The sequence below is a fragment of the Pieris brassicae genome, chromosome 4 (genome assembly GCF_905147105.1).
Source record: "Pieris brassicae chromosome 4, ilPieBrab1.1, whole genome shotgun sequence".
Classification (NCBI taxonomy): Eukaryota; Metazoa; Arthropoda; class Insecta; order Lepidoptera; family Pieridae; genus Pieris; species Pieris brassicae.
This window is the reverse complement of record NC_059668.1, coordinates 21,092,250-21,109,228: the sequence shown is the minus strand read 5'-3', so window position 1 is coordinate 21,109,228 and position 16,979 is coordinate 21,092,250. Positions and strand designations below refer to the sequence as shown.

Sequence of the window (16,979 nt, the reverse complement as noted above, 5' to 3'; positions counted from 1 at the left end):
ATGAAAAAAGTAATTATACAAGTAGTGAAATGTATTTGTAGAATTGCAGGTCATTGCAATAAGCTACGTGTATAATAAATATAAAATTTTAATGAAAAGAAATTACTTAATAAGGGTAAACTCTACATAAAATGAATGAAGATTATCAAAGAGCCCAGGAAACGTTGATGAGGGCGAGACGCGAGTTCAGCGTGCAGCTATGCTCAGATTATCTTTTTCATCTTCCTGGCATTTCGTTACCTTTAATGAAATCCACTCAAAGGAAAGAAAGAATTTAATTTAAGACGAATCAGAAATTCAGCTGCCGCTTGCTAGTTATAAATCATTTGAATGCTAATAAATTCCAGTATAAGCCCAGGTGCGAAAAGAATTTTTTCACGCTCCGTCATTGTTTTCATAAAATGTGTAAATTACAATATAATGTTTACTTTATTAAGAACTCTTTTAATTAAGCTTTAAGGTTTATAATATTTCGCATTAAATTTTTGCTTTACTTTAAGTTAAGGTAACTTGATGCAAATGTTAACTATATAAGTTTATAACTTTGTATAATTTATACTTATAACATCTCAAATATATCGAACTTCGGAGTCTGTACGAGACTCTAATTAAAGCTTAATAGTGGCTTTGATATTATATTAAACAAATGATACAAGACGGTTAATTACTGTGTAAAGGAAATCCAAAGAGCAAAGTCGTATGCATCGTGCCTGTGTGGTTGTAGCGCAGCCTCTGTACCGAGGGCCTTAGTTCATCGCGACATCTCGACGCGACTGCCCGCGTAGCAGACTGCGTAGCGATAGTGTAGATGCCGCGTAGCATCTGCTTAAAAATTCTGTTACAAGAAATCTGTGAAGTGTTTTTGTATCTGATCGGATGCGACCTTTTATTTGGTAAGTAAGATTTTTTATTAATAAAAATGATACTATTCATTTATAAACAAAGTTAACGAATGCATAAATTACATATACCTCGCAAATATTTTAATATGCAAATAAATGAATTTAGTTACGAAATACTTTACAAGTTTGCTTAATTATTTAGGTCAGTCATGTTTACCATTTTCTTGTCTAATCAGCAAATAAAAATATTTTATTCACAGTAGTTGGTATGTTACGGTATGTGAATTTTAATCCCTCGAAATACATTAAAAATTTACAATAAAATACATTAATTTCGAATTAACAAAAAAAACATTAAAAATGTTTTTTTTTATAAATATTTCAATCCTCGTAGACAAAGGGGTGATTTATTTAAAATGACTCCTTTTATTATTTATAATAGAAAATACAAAAATACTAAAAATAATAATTATGAATTCTAATCAAGTAACATAAAACTACAAATATGCTTCTAATACTTTGAGCATATGCAAGTTTTTTTTTTATGTATTAACAATTGTATTAACCTACATTGTAATAATAAAAATAATTAAGAAAAAGGAAAATTTAAACAAATTTTAAAAGTTTGGTCCCTGTGGCAGTGACACTGGCAGAATTTTCGCGCTGTATTACGATATTCGGTCGTTGAGCGAGGAAAGCACCAGCTCTGGTTATCAGCGGTACTCTCTACCAGGCAGCAACTTAATTCTTTAATTAGCCCCTGTGCATTTGAACCTCACGGCCCAAGAGTATCTACTCCAAAGGGAACAAAATCGAAGTTGGAGGAAAGACTCCTATATTGAGCCGTTTATGATATTTTGCCTTTTGCCTATCCGAGGAAAAAGAGTCGAAAGAAGAAAAAGACTCGGCTTACATGTCCACTTAAGTAACATTTCATACCAAAGCCCGTCCTATCTTTCAAGGGATCAACAATATCCCATGGAGCCGCTTGCCATCGTACTAGCGATACTTTAAGTTAATTCAAGAAAGTATGACAAGACATGTTATTAGTCCTTGAGATTTTTCTTTTTATAGTTTTAAATTTGGAATAATACATGTCAAGTAAACAAAGTCCTTTCTTCTCGTCTTTCGTAATCTGTTTATAATAATTAAAAGAAAACAATTAGGCTTATGTATCATCTTACCCGAACTGTTTTTGTTACTTACTACTCGTATTGTATTCAAACGCAGAACATCTTCGTCAGATAATTATTGTAGTAAAAAATAAGGCACCTAAATATTCTTTTGTCATACTTTTTAAGTCCAAAAGCTCATCATAACAAGATCAGTCACTTCTTTTGAAAGAAGTTATAACTTTGCAACTTGAAGTATTTTTCTTTAAAAGAAATGATAGCTTGATCAAAGCGCTTTGTGTTTGACATAAGCTATTTAAACACAATCGATACATTTTTCATTCATTTATTACAGAGCATATATAAACGGTCTGGCCATAAATACTGTTAAATAAAAACTTTTCTTTATTTCAACTATTGAATTGTTTTGAATTTGGAACTCGTATATTATTTTAAAGGTTCTTTCGATTTTGCGCCATTTTACATATTTTTTCATGTTCATTATCAAATCACAATATGGAATAGGGTGTTAAATAAAATAGGTTTGCAGTGATCGCCTTGCACCAACTTGTTATCAAGCCGTCGGTCATATTCCAGACACTTCAAAAGATTGAAGCATCAGCTGTAGGTTCGTATATCGTACTATCATCAGATACAACAACACTTCGTCTGTCTAAGACCAGAAAAGGGCGGCCGCATGCGGCTAGAACTACAAAAGCTTTTAATGCTGTTTAAGCCAGGATTCGTCCAAACCTTATGAGGAAGCAAAAAATCTTATCGCAAGAAATGAAGATTCCCGTTCGGACTGTGTCGCGTATTATAAAACAACACAAGGCTTGGTGCTTATCGTCGATATACGGCATATGCGGTAAATAAATCTTTACAACTAAAGGGAGTCGATCAACGCAGGTGTAAAACACAAAAATATCCTCATTACCGATGAAAAATCTTTCACGATTTAAGAACACAATACAATAAGCAAAATAATAAAGTGTACGCTCACAGTTCTAAAGATGCTAGTCAAGTGGTGGGAAAGGTGCAACGTGGTCATCATCCTGCGTCAGTGATGATTTGGTGCGGCGTGTCTTATCAAGAATTCAGAAAACTACATTTATGTTAAAGGAGAGTAAACTTTATCCAAAGTGTATCAAGATACAGTCTTGGATCATGTTGTGAAACCTCTCAGCAATACACTTTTTACTTATTACGTTACTTCATTTAAATGCATATTCATTTATAACAGAACTTATGGCTGGTATCAACACAATACAATACCAAAGACGATGATCCTCCTTCAGTGCTGGTTTAAAAAATCTGCGTTTCAGAAGGTTAACAAACCACCAACAATAGAAAGCAAAGCAACGTAAGAAAGTGATGAAGAGAAAGTGGAAACTAAGTCAGTTATACAGTCCATCTTGCATTAATTGAAGCTTAATAATAATCATTAACAAATAAAAATTACAGATTATGTAAAAGTATTAAAATCTTTACAATTCTATGTTTAATGTATGAGGATTATGGGTTGACTGTCACTGTCTGTTTGACATGTCAAAACATAGTCTAGTCTTCTTTCTACAAAAGGAATATTTTCGTCGGAATAAAATCTAGGACTGCAAGATATATCACTTGTAAACTACTAATCGGGACTTGGCATAGCTACCGTAATGTACTGCTTTGTAAATATATGAAAAAGGGGAAATCTTTGATTCCATCGAAAAGAAAAAGAATTCATATTTGTTTTCGCAAATAATGACAGTGTGTTTTTATTAAGCGTATTGATTTTCCTTTTACTTTGTGGATGTACATACAAAATTGCTTTTCTCAATTTTCGTGTATTAATATTACGTACAATGAAAGAGTGCATGAGTGAAAATACTGGTTATAATATAGAAAATACTTTTTCAATTTACCAAAATATTCGTTTAATTTCTGCTTGTAATTTGTACAAAAGTTATTTTGTGCCTTCTTTTCATATAATAATAATCACTGATCACTGTAATCACTGATTAAAAGAGTCTTGTGACGCTATGTTTGAGATTTTGATCATGAAGCATCAAGCTCTTTTTCGAATACTGACGTTAAAACCATCTGTTCGCGTCTTTGTAAATATACCTTACCCATTGTATAGTTAATTCTTCTAGCACTTATAAAGCTTATTTTAAAGTCAAATGAAACTTTATGCAAACTACTGTGAAACACTGTGAGTTAAGAAAGTTTCTTCTGCAATATTATAAATGACTTCAATAAGACAGCGGTGAGTTGAAATGACCGAGTTTGGTATGGGAAATCATTTAAACGTGCATAGTAACTTGGAGCAGCACTCCTTCCAATATTTGGCTGGAGTGTTTTTTTATAGTACTGGAGGTAAATGGGCAGGAGGATCACCTGATGTAAAGCGAGCCCATGGACTCACTTAATGTCAGAGAGCTCGCGAGTGCGTTGCCGGTCTTTTATGAATTGACACGTTCTAATTGAGTTCTAAATTAACGGATTGGTTCGGTTGTACTTCAGTGGGTAGCAGATTCCACATCTTCTGTGTTCTGTTCTATAGTTCATATTCTGTGTTATAGTTCTGCCTTGACGTCTGATGGTAAAACTCAGCTGCCGGTATTAATCCAGAGAAATGGCCTCTGAACATTGAACTGAGTAACTGATTCCAGTAATTATGAATCTCTTTTCCAATAATGTTTATATAACAGATTTTAATATCTACATTAAGTTAGATGTTTATTTCTTTGTCAACGAATATATTCACATTTAAATGAACATGAATCAAACAAATCAATGTTAATATTTAAAAAAAATCTGTGGTATAAACAGTTTGTTAATTATACGTGTTTGAAGTGGCTTAATTCATAGAACATTGGGCAAAGATTCTATGAAACATGTATTCCATATTTATTTCATTTTTGCTCACTTGAAGAACTCAAGTTAATGTTTTAATTAGCTTGAATTTTTTCATTATAAAAAAGGTTTAGGCTGGAGTTATCTGTATTTCGATCTCTTTTCGACCTGCACAAAACCACAAGAAGATGTTTTATAATCTTTATTCAAACTCAAAATCATTTATTCATTTAGGTAACACAATGTACGCTTATGAACGTCAGTAAAAAATACATATTAAATGCTTCTAATTTTACATTTACTGCCAGTTCTCAAATCAAGGTCGAGAAGAACTGGCAATAAACTCTCCGCCACTCTTTTTAATCACCAAGTTTTTTGTTTTACAAAATGTTTGTATGGAACTACAACCATTACACTATGTTCCACATGACATCTCTAAGTAATTATCAGTCAATTAATAATAATAATAAAAAAGCAGTAGGCATGGTGAAATAGGAGCTCGCACTTATATTCTCATGGGAACAACACGCATACATACGAAATAAGTAACATTACCGCATACACGAATTCAAGTCCACCACAAGCAGCACCCGTTCACGAGTATGACGCATGGCTAGCCATCAGCCCGACCACCATATTTTAGGGAGAGTGACAACCCGACGCATTTGGAAATCAATAAAGTTAACAAAAATAAATAAATATATGAAAGGGGTATGAGATATCAGGTGGTATATATCTCTTATCAATATATCTTTAAACCCGCTAAATCACATGCAATTTACACGCAGTATCAGCAATGAGATGCTAACTTTTGGTGAACTAAGCTCATAATCAGTTGAACCATTGTCCAAATAGGTCACTAACAGTTACAGGTACGCTATAAGCAATAAAATTAAGGGTAGTCGCTAATGTGACGCTTGATATCCCGTCGTTACCATTATTGGATATTGAGCTAATTACCATTTCATCAATATTCAAGTATTAATAGTGTATTCGACGCTTGCGGCGATCAATATAACTGTTTTCACGTTAGCATTTAATAGAATCGGTTGTACGAGTTGGCACATGACTTTGTCCGTTTAAAATTATGTTTTATTAACATAAAAGAGAGTTAAATTATTGAAATTTAGCTTTTACTTGGCATTTCGTAGATTTTGATGCTCTGGTTTCCGTGGACCGTTAAGGAAACAAATGTGTCCATACTACGACGGTTACAGGAAATAAATCTTCTTTCAACACTTTGTTACAAACGGATTCCAAGTTGTTTTTGGACATGTAACACGCAGAGGTCCAGAACGTTTAGAAAAAACTCACGACACTGGCAGATTGAAAGGCACCAGATATTGGATAGAATCCCCTACTCACTGAACCGATTAAGTAGCAGAGGCTTGCCGAAGGAAGGGGAGAGTGAAGGCAGTTGTGAGTGCCACTAACACAACCTTGTGAATTGATGAGTACGATTGAAGAAGTAGTATATCAAATATAGAAAAAGATAATTATAGAAAATTAGTTACTATTATTTTCACACATGAACTAATTATAAGTTATAAGTGACATATATCGGATTTACACGGGTGGACATTTCATTAAATATTCGGCAAATAAATAGCCTGATGAATGAATGAGGCATTCTAATGGTGACATTTTCAACATATGTGCAAACAATGTATATAAAATGTAGTCATGGTGTTTGAGCGCACTGCTCTGTAATGTCTCGAACGAATTTTATGATTTTTATGTATTAGTTAGTGGGTATCCAAAAGCTTGTTGTATCCACTAGGTTCAAAATTATAATTTCTGTTTGCGTATGTATTTATAGATACTCGAGGCTTCTGAATTAACGTGCTAAAACACGCAGAGCTAAAAAAGTTAAACAATTTAATACTAACACACAATATTTTTAAACTATCGCTTGTATCGAACAACCTTTAAAAGTTAGTAAAAGTTAAAACTATACGGTAAATATTTTGAACTGAATATTCAAAGTGTAGAATGTGGAAATATATTTTGGAGAGTTCAGATCAAATTGATTCAAATAAAGTTCTATATTCGTAGTTAAAAAGATGTTTCAAATTTTTTATCGACTAAACTGAAATTGATTTACAATTATTAACGGTTTTTATAGTGTTTGTGACTATTATAGTGTTTTTCGTGTATCGTGGAGAATTCAGTCATCCATTTGTAAGTCTAAGTTGCCGGTTTCCTGATGATGTTTTTGTATGGCAAACATTAATAGTACGCAAGTTCATTCAAACAAAACTAGGGCTCGAACCTGATATTAGAATTGAAAATGGCATGTTTTACGGACTCAAAAAAAAAGAAGAATTGGGCTTATTAAATAAAAAAAATGTTTATTTCGGAAAACACGGTTCCATAACTATGTTAGTAAGTATTTTAAATCTTAAATCTAATAACTTAAATCATATTAAAACAAATAATAAGACTTATGATTAGATTCAAAGACAAACTATGGCTCCCGTATGATACAACCCAAGACATTTTTGACGTACAGCAGTGAAACTAAGAGCTAAATCTCGATTCTTAATCTTATCCTTAGGGTAATTCAGAGTTTAGACTTAGCAGAAACTATGACACTATGTGAACATCACCTCAAGGTCCAACGTTCCACAACTAAGCGTTTTTGAGACAGTTTTGCAGCGCTATATGGAACAAATTCAACTTAGAGTTCTTCAATAAAAGAGTGTTACTATTCTCCGCCGGCAATGCCCTCTAGCATTGAGTGTCCATGGGCACTAAAATAATGACATAGAATTTTATCGTTTAACATCAGATGAACCGAGCCACATGCCTGTTTACGTTTGTTCTATATAAAAAAATAGGCTTTTGATATACTCTTGTTTATCTTCGTAGGCAGTTAATGTCCGCAATAACATATTGTTGTGATTCGTAGTTCAATTACATATGAATAATAATCTTAACCCATATAAATATATATAAGTACGTGATAATTATAATCGTGAACACTAGTTATTTCTCGATAGATATTTAGTTTATTAAATATTATTAAGTGATTTCTAATGTAATACTTATGTATATCTATGAAGTATAACGTCGTGCTAATTTTAAATATTCGTTGCATGTTATATAAAAATTTTCAGAGAATAAAAATCAAGTAAGCACGAAATAACACAAAATATACAATTACCCAAGTATGGAAAATTATATGAAGCACTTTTGTGGTAATATTTATTCTTAATATTCATGAAAAATGATTATTACGCAGGTGTAAGCACGTGAGAATCCCTCGAGCCGACTGATACATTTGTTTATATTAAGCGCAAAATTGTTTTATTTTGCAATGCAATCTTTAACAATGATTCTTTATTTCGTTTTCGATACATTTGCACCTGTGTTGAGAATGTTTGTCCTTTCATATTCCTTCCTATGTGAAAGCATACATATATAAAAACATAAACTCACGATTGACTTCAAAGTACATTAAGAAGTGTTTGTACACGGAAAGTTGACCTTATGTTAATGATCCATTACACTTTATTGTTTAACTGTCTTGATTAATATTGGTATTTAAAACTTTGTTGACATAATTATCTGATTATTATATACCACTTGACAATTCTAACCATCGTAAATCTACAACGATATATGTATATCAGATTTATCATTTCAATTAATATCCTGAAATCCATCAGATGACAAATCTATGTGACTAATTCGCTTACCATCTGAATTACAGTTAAAAACAAAATAACATTAATCATAACAAGTACACTTATGAACGTCAGAAAAGAAGTTAAATTAATTCTAAATTAAAAGGCCGGCAACGCACTCGCGAGCCCTCCGGCATTGAGAGTGTCCATGGGCGGCGGTATCACTTAACATCAGGTGAGCCTCCTGCCCGTTTGCCCCCTATTTTATATAAAAAAAACATTTACTACCAGTTCAAGTTAAGGGCGTAAAGCGGGCAAGAAGAACTGGCAAGAAACTTTCCGCCACTCCTTTTAATCGCTAAGTTTTGAGTCATACAATTGTTTGAATTGGAGCAAATCAATGCCAAGGATTGGGAACATTTAAATATTCGTCAAATTTATAAAAAAGCTTTATTTATTAATTTACGTTTAAAGAGAGCTTTGAATTCATTTACAATTCAACCAATTTCAAACTTCAATATCAATGATAAAAGCTCCTGGATTCCAATGGTAAACAAATAATCCCCTGATGATACTACATCTAGAGGACACAATTAGTTATTTGACAATACAGCAGAGTATTGTAAATAAACATCTCGGGAGAAAGTTGTGTCTGCATGGGTTATTTTGAGTGCGGCTCTCAACGAGCATATCTACTTGGTCTTACGATAAAGAAAAATATATATGAAAATTAATTATTAAGAAAAAATCCGATATAAAACTCTAAGGCCAAGACGAAGTTCTTTTTAACTTATCAGCCATAGGCTTAGTCCAATTATAATATCAAGTAGTTATCTGTGAAGTTCTTGTGCCAGTGACACCAATATTGCTGAAAACACTTCAAAACGTCAAGTTATGTAAATATTGTATGAACTCAATAGTGAAGTATTGGCGTTTAATATTAAATTATTTTAACCTGTTTAGAGAAAAAAAATAATGACATGTAGTCTAGAATATTTGTATCGATGTTCCAATAATATTAAACGCTTGAGAAAAGTTCTCCGTTATTCGGGACAGTTCATTGACAGGCGAATAGACAATAAAGTAGAACATGACGCTCTATGCGAGGTTTGAAAATGAAATTTCATTTATAAATGCTTAGAATCTTCTTAACTCTGTAAAAGTGTACTAACACTTACGACTAGAAAGTTATAGTTGTGGTAGTATAGATAGAAACAATTAGTTTCGCTGAAAACATCTATACACGGACACTATCTCTACCGAGAGAACGGATTGTTTTGGTTTTTCTTATGGTGACGTTTTTGTATCTGTCTGCAGAATTGTTATTGAAGTATATATTAATAATTGTTTTAAGAGAAACTTACTTAAAACGAAAATTAAATTTAGAGAACAAAATACAACTTGATCTTATCAACATTTTCATTTTCCCAACGTCTTAGACTAACTTTATAGGTATTCATAGACATTTTAAAATTAAGCTAAGAGCAATCAACAAATTCATCAATTAGGTACAAAGTTCGCCGGCTTAGATACTCTTTTAATCAAGAAATTGGTTAAATTAAATAACATATGACTGCATTCAGCAGTGTTGGCCTAGTGGCTTCAGCGTGCAACTCCCATTCCTAAGGTCGGAGGTTCGATACCCGGCTGTGCACCAATGGACTTTCTTTCTATGTGCGCATTTTACATTCGCTCGAACGACGTAGGAAAACATCGTGAGGAAACCGACTAACCGGCTTGCCTTAGAACCAAAAAAATTGACGGTGTGCAGGCACAGGAGGCTGATCACCTACTTGCCCCTTAGATTAACAAATCATCATGACACAGATACAGAAATCTGTAGTCTAAAAAGATTGTAGCGCCATTGATTTATTTTTTATTTCATTTATTTCTGCACTAAACATTACCATTAAGAATCAAGAATAAGAAGAAGAACAGAAGAACAAAAATCATTTTGTGTTTTTTGTAACGATATTTGCATTTCAAACGTGTGCTTGTGGTTAGTTGAGTGTATTTATATATATATAAATAAACCCAACAAACATTCTTCTAAATGTTATTTGTTTTTACATAATATTTGTTTACAAAATCTTAAATAACTTTGTAGATTTACCTAATGTTTAAGTCAAGTGAAATTCCTCTTAAAGAGGAACACAAGAAACACTTCAGTCCTTTTTTAAGTTCGGACCAACGTGGGTTGTAATGCTCCTCTAAACAGATCTCTATCTGCATTGAACGACGCTCTGAGTACATGCGAAGCAGATACATTTAATGAAAGTCTCCATGTCTTCAGACGTAAGATGCAGCCACTGTTGATCCGTGACCAATAGCGACAATTGCATAGTAGAAATATATTAAAATGTTAAATTTAAAATGTTGCAGATATGTCTTTTACTTTTAATTTTTAAGTTATTTTCTCTTTGTCATTGTAATGTTACGCTTTAAATGTTGTACACACTTGTTATTGATGCACATGCATGTATCGTGTTGTTGTATTTCATGTGTTTTCTGTAAGTGTTTGTATGTGTTTCGTTAGTGTGCCTTTTAAAATAAAAAATAAAAAAAAGGCATTAAACTTTCTTCATCAGCTTTCTTCCCCGGTTGATAGTTCCTACCTTTCCTAACCGGGGTACATTACATTGTGCGGCGGGTGGAAGTTTCCGTGTACGTCAGGGAGGATTTTTTGTTCTACAAAATAGTGAAACCTATTATTAACGGCCGGCTCCATTCTATAATTCCACCAGCTGATTAGCGCTCGTTAATACAGCTTTTGTCGTGGTCGGTCTGCTGGTAATCTCACACATTGATGGGAAAAAAACACACAGAAAATTGTGTCTAAGGGGGAGGCGCTGACGGTGAGTTTGGACATAGCAAAAGCCTTCGATGAGGCGCATGGAGCGCTTCTTTCGAAGCTTCCAGCCTATTGGCTCTCTGAGAAATTTTGCAACTGGATTTCCTAGCCGATCAGCGTATGTTTCAACCTTAAACCCGTGAATACAAGGTGGTGTCCCATCTAGGACCCTGCTTAGTGTGCACATCAATGATATGTTGTTACTTAGCAACATCTTTGCTTGCGGATACTCTTTACACTATATATATAAGTATTTCTCAGGCAGTTATCCATCAGTACCAAACTTGTGTCTGATGTAGAAACACTGTGTTAAAGCCACGGCCAACATCGGATACCGGGCGTAGGGACATATCGAATGGCGTTTAGTCCTGCGGTCATTTGGAAGGGAAGGCAGGGTCTAATGTGCGTACAAGTACGGAAACTGACTTCACTCTCGCTCGATTTTTAAAAAAAAAAAAAAATTTTGAGCAATATCTGTGAACCAGTCATAGGTTAGTCCTAGATTTTGTTTTATAGGGCCTGGTTAAATGCCTATATACATATAACAATAATAGTTTTGTTATTGTTATATGTTTCTCGAATACCGGCCTACGCCACGTAATACAAGTACGGAAATGTAATTGAAAAGTAATGCGTTGGATTGAACTGAAAAACACTTCATAAAAGCTTATAAAAGCTCATTCAATTGATCGTAAGCCTCGGTAAATTAGCTCAATAAATCGCCCTATATATTAACAATAAATATGTACCGACTCTGTCGTTAACGAGTGAATACACATTTAGATTAATCGACTCGCTAAACGTTATTAATATTCATTGAGTTTACTAACCCACTTCTCTAAATTGGAAGTTCTTCCGACGCAATCGGGTTACAAGGGTGATAACTATTTTTCCATAATTGACAGCGCGGAACAGTGGCTTCGATAAGCGCGCGTCAGATGCTCTATTTGTTATATTACTACAAAATAATAAATAAAAATAAATTAGTGGCGCTACAACCGTTTTAGGTCTTCATATTTCTGTATGTGTTTCATAATCATATGTCAATCTAGTAGGCAAGAAGGTGACCAGCCTTCTGCGTGTAAGGCAAGGTTTCCTTACAATTTCACTGTTCCAGTGAATGTTAAATTAAAAAAAGAAAGTCCATTGGTGCACAGCCGGGAATCGAACCAGTCGTAGATTTGATGGGATGGGTTGGAGTCGCACACTGAGGCCACCAGGCCAACACTGCTCATTTAAATATAAATAATTACAAAGTACTCAATTAATTTCGATTAATTGTGTGAGAGTTTATGAGAGTAATGGTTAAATCATTGCTCTCAGCGTATATATATAACATCTTTCAGGCCGCTAGTTAAACGGCTAGGCTGTTAATTGAACAGCTGATTAAGCTAGTTGGCTGCGTATACATAAAATAGTGACTAACCTTAGTTCGTGGTAGTTGTACAAACAATATATACGCAGTAGTAGTGTAGTTGATAGGTTTGTTCATTAAACCTTTATTTGAACATTATAAACAATAATAATAACATAACGTATCAAAATGAACAAATTACTCTATCACACATAAATCTTTTTAACACATAACATTCATATAAAAATATCATGACAGTTAATCATCAAGCTCGTCGAAAATATGATATACAGTCCCACTGGTACTGTTGATATTAAGTTTTTATCTCCAAAGGAAATTTATTTTCCTGCAATTCAAACACTTATAAATAAATTATTTGTAAAATATATATGTCACAATTTAACTACGAATGGAAATAGAATCTGAATGTCTGTTTATATGTTTAATTCAATAAATCACAACGAATATTAGACTTGGATAGCTACAGAGATATTTGAGGATTGTTTATACGAGTGTAAATAGCAATAGAACATTTGAATATTTTTATTACTCAACGTGTTTTGATACAGACTTATTTTTTTATATGTAATAGGAGGCAAACTGGCAGGGGGCTCACCTGCTGTTAAGTTATACCGCCGCCCATGGACATTCACAGTGCCAGAAGGCTCGCAACTGTGTTGCCGGCCTTTCGAGAATTGGTACGCTCTTTTCTTGAAGGACCTTAAGTCAAATTGGTTGGGAAATACTTCAGTGGGCAACTGGTTAAATGTTAATACTTAATAATAATACTAAAGTTATTTCTTTTTACATAAATAAATCATAATTCGTAACGTAGTTTTTTAACAAAAAGGGGTGTTTTTTTCACATTTGAGTAGGTTCGATTCCCAGACGAGACCAGTAACTTTTAGAAAATTAATTGTCCCGTTACTTTTAAAATAAAATAAAGACTTATTTTAGCAAAATATTCTATATTCGATATTTAAAAACGCCCTGCGTCCCAAGACTGTGGGATATCAACTGATACTTTTACAATACTTTTATTTATAAGATTTCATCGCGTGCGTGATACTCGTGAACGGGAGCTACTTGTGGTGAATGGTCGGACTTGAATTCGTGTATGCGGTGATGTTAGCTATTTCGGCTATGTATCTGCGTGTAGTTCCCACGAGAATGTAAGTGCGTGCTCCTATTTCACCATGCCTCCTGCTGATAGAGGATCTTTGACAATCTGAGACAAATATTTGTTTTTTAATTTATTTTATTATATATATTACTTCGTTGCAGCTCCTTGGCGATTATAAAGAGTGGCGGAAAGTTTATTGCCAGTTCTTCTCTTCCGTTCTGCGCCCTTGATTTGAGAACTGGCAATGAATGTAAAATTATAAACATTTAATGTATATTTATTTTTTTGAGGTTCATAAGTGTACATTGTGCTACCTATATGAATAAATGATTTTTGATTTGACTTGACTCATTCCATTTTTGTTATTTGTAAATATATCAGCATTCAGCTTAAGCGTTCGTCTTCATTGGAATTAGTCCAAAATGAATTTTATTTTTAATAAATTAATTTAATGGTTTTGACCGGTCGTGGTCGTATAATCAATAAGTAATTATAAAAGATTTTAATTAGATAAACATATTTGTTTCCGTTAAAGGTTAAACTTATTTATTTTTCATTTAATTTAATATTAACACGTACCAATGTTTTGTGTGTACATTTAATTACAGTAAGTAAATAAAGGTACTGAGAGATCCGTTTTTATCCCTAAGGCTAGTGTGGACATTAACGAGCTCTGCTAGTTCCCGTTACTTGAACAACCTTCTCAATTATAAAACTACAAGCTATGGTAGATGTTCCTTATATAACCTAGATACTTGCCTCACTTTGCCTATAAGAAGATATGAAAATAACATCCATGGATATATTTTCAATAATTAATAATACGAATTCGGCAGCCCGGACTCCCAAAAAAAACCAATAATTATATAACTACTATATTAATTAACTTATAATTAGGTTACAAAAACTACATCCGTTATCGATCTAGATACGAATATAATGCTAACATATTTTATTGAATTATAATTTATAAAATGCGGTAAATGCTGTAACAGCAGAATGATTCCTCGAAGCCGGCACATTGATCATACACGTGCCGCGACGTCAGCGATCTTCTATAGGGTACCGTATGTAATTCAGGAATTTGTTAAGAAAACTTCATAATAAACAGAGTGAAATATGTATTTATTATTAATCCTACAAATAACATATATTATATACAACAACAAAAAACAATCTGTCTATATAGTCAATGATGGAATAAATATTAAATAAAAAGGAAAAATCTATAAAAAATACTAAATAATAAAATAATAAAAATAGCCTTTATTCGAGTACACTACAATTACAAGTCCATGACATTTATGTTGTCAGAAGTACTCAACCTCCAACGAAGTGAAAACCTCCAAATTCTTCCATTTGTCCCTATTCCTTGCGACAACTGTCCTGTTATTAAATATTATTAAATACTAATTCGATTGTGCTGTGTGTGATGTATACGTGAGGGTGTATATGTAGGGTGTGCTCATGATGCAGTTGATTTAGCGATGGTTATTCTTAATACTCTGAAAGCATGTTTTGCAATAACTTAAACAAGTCAAGGCTTAAATAGTGGTAGTAATATAATTTTGTGTTAATTGATAGAACGCTTGACATTATATATTGATGTTATAGGTTTGTGTATATTAATACATTAGTGAAAATGTTAATAGACACAAACTCTATGTACTACTGAGTGCTAGAGTATATGAAACTCAACTGACTTCTATCTGTGCTGCTCCGATATCTGCGTAAGCAACACTTACCACAGCCTTATTACAAAACATGGCAGCAGGCGGAAAATTATTAACGGCTCAAATATTTATTTTGTTTCCCATGGAGTAGATACTCTTGGGCCGTGAGGATCAAGAGCACAGGCGCTAATTAAAGATTTAAAATGGCGCCTGGTAGATAGTACCGGTGACCTTAGAGCTGGTGCTTTCCTCGCTCAACAAATAAGTATCGCAATACGGCAAGGCAATGCTGCTAGCACTGAAGGTACACTGCCACAGGGACTGAACTCTTTAAATTTGTTTTAATAACAAAGTTATGTAAAACATTTTACTAAACTAAAATCTAAAATCAAAATAAATGGGTATAAAATATAATGATATCATGTGAACCTTCATTAACTTTTGTGGTTACATGCTTAATCAGCTTTTATTCATTTAAGTTTTACTTAATACAGGTAATGCACAGTAGAAAACGTAATTATCTCGTTTGTAACTTTGTTATACAGTGTTGTTCCTAACAATCATTCGTTATAACGAAAGTTTCCCGTTTTACACTACGTAGTTTTACTGCCACTTGTCTTTATTTATTACTTGCTAGCTTTGCCTGCGTAGAAAGGATAAAAATTAGCGTTATTATTTTTATAAGTTAGCTTCTTTTATTTTTGAATTATCTTCTGTTCTGTTGTGATTCCTCTGTTTACATTTTTTATCAACTCCCACTTTAATTTTAAAAAATATGACACGAACGAACAGTTTCCTAAGTATTTGTTTTGTGTCTGCTATGTTTCTATCTTGAATAAATAAAGAAATTAAGTATGGAAAACAAAAATAATCCTATTATCCGAAGTTCAAATAGGTCAGTAAAACCACTCAGGTGAAATGTAAGGGGATTTTTATCACCACAGTGTATATATAATATGTGGTATATGGACAGTATACTATCGACTAACAAAATGGGCGTTGTTTTTTAAAACATTAAAGTATCGTTAGAGCATTAACAGAGCTAAAAATTATGTAAACCGTCAGTAATTACTACTATTCGACATTTAAAAATAAATATAAAATGTATATTTATTACTATTTAATTTAAGTGTGTATTCATGAATCCGTGAGATTAGCTAATTTGACTTTATTTTATTATTTTTTGTATGATTTTAGATTAAGGTACAGGTACTATTTTTCATAAGATTAAGTTATGCACTTAAATAAAATAAATCAATGGTGACAACCTTATTAGTCTGGGCCTTAGATTTCTGTATCTGTTTCATGATCATTTGTTAATCTAATAGGCAAGTAGGTGATCAGCCTCCTGTGCCTGACACATGCAGTCGACCTTTTCGATCTAAGGTAAGTCGGTTTCCTCACGTTGTTTTCGTTCACCGTTTGACTCGTAGTTAATGCTACACCCTCCCTCGCGAGGGGGGTGTTTTGTCCTGTTCGGGGCGTATGCCCCCTTCAGGTGGTGTCTATGTTCGCGCCCTGCTGATACAGGGCGGGCATATAGCCCTTGGT

At 33.2% G+C, this 16,979-nt stretch overlaps 1 protein-coding gene across 1 annotated transcript in view; it reads left to right on the top strand.

Annotated features, from left to right (window-relative positions):
- Nucleotides 1-770: 770 nt before the first annotated feature.
- The window catches only part of LOC123708985, a 62,072-nt gene continuing 45,863 nt past the window's right edge, over nt 771-16,979 (top strand). Inside the window, exon 1 of the mRNA XM_045660047.1 lies at nt 771-893. The gene's annotated coding sequence lies outside the window, so the exon portion shown is untranslated. The remainder of the gene's footprint in view (nt 894-16,979) is intronic.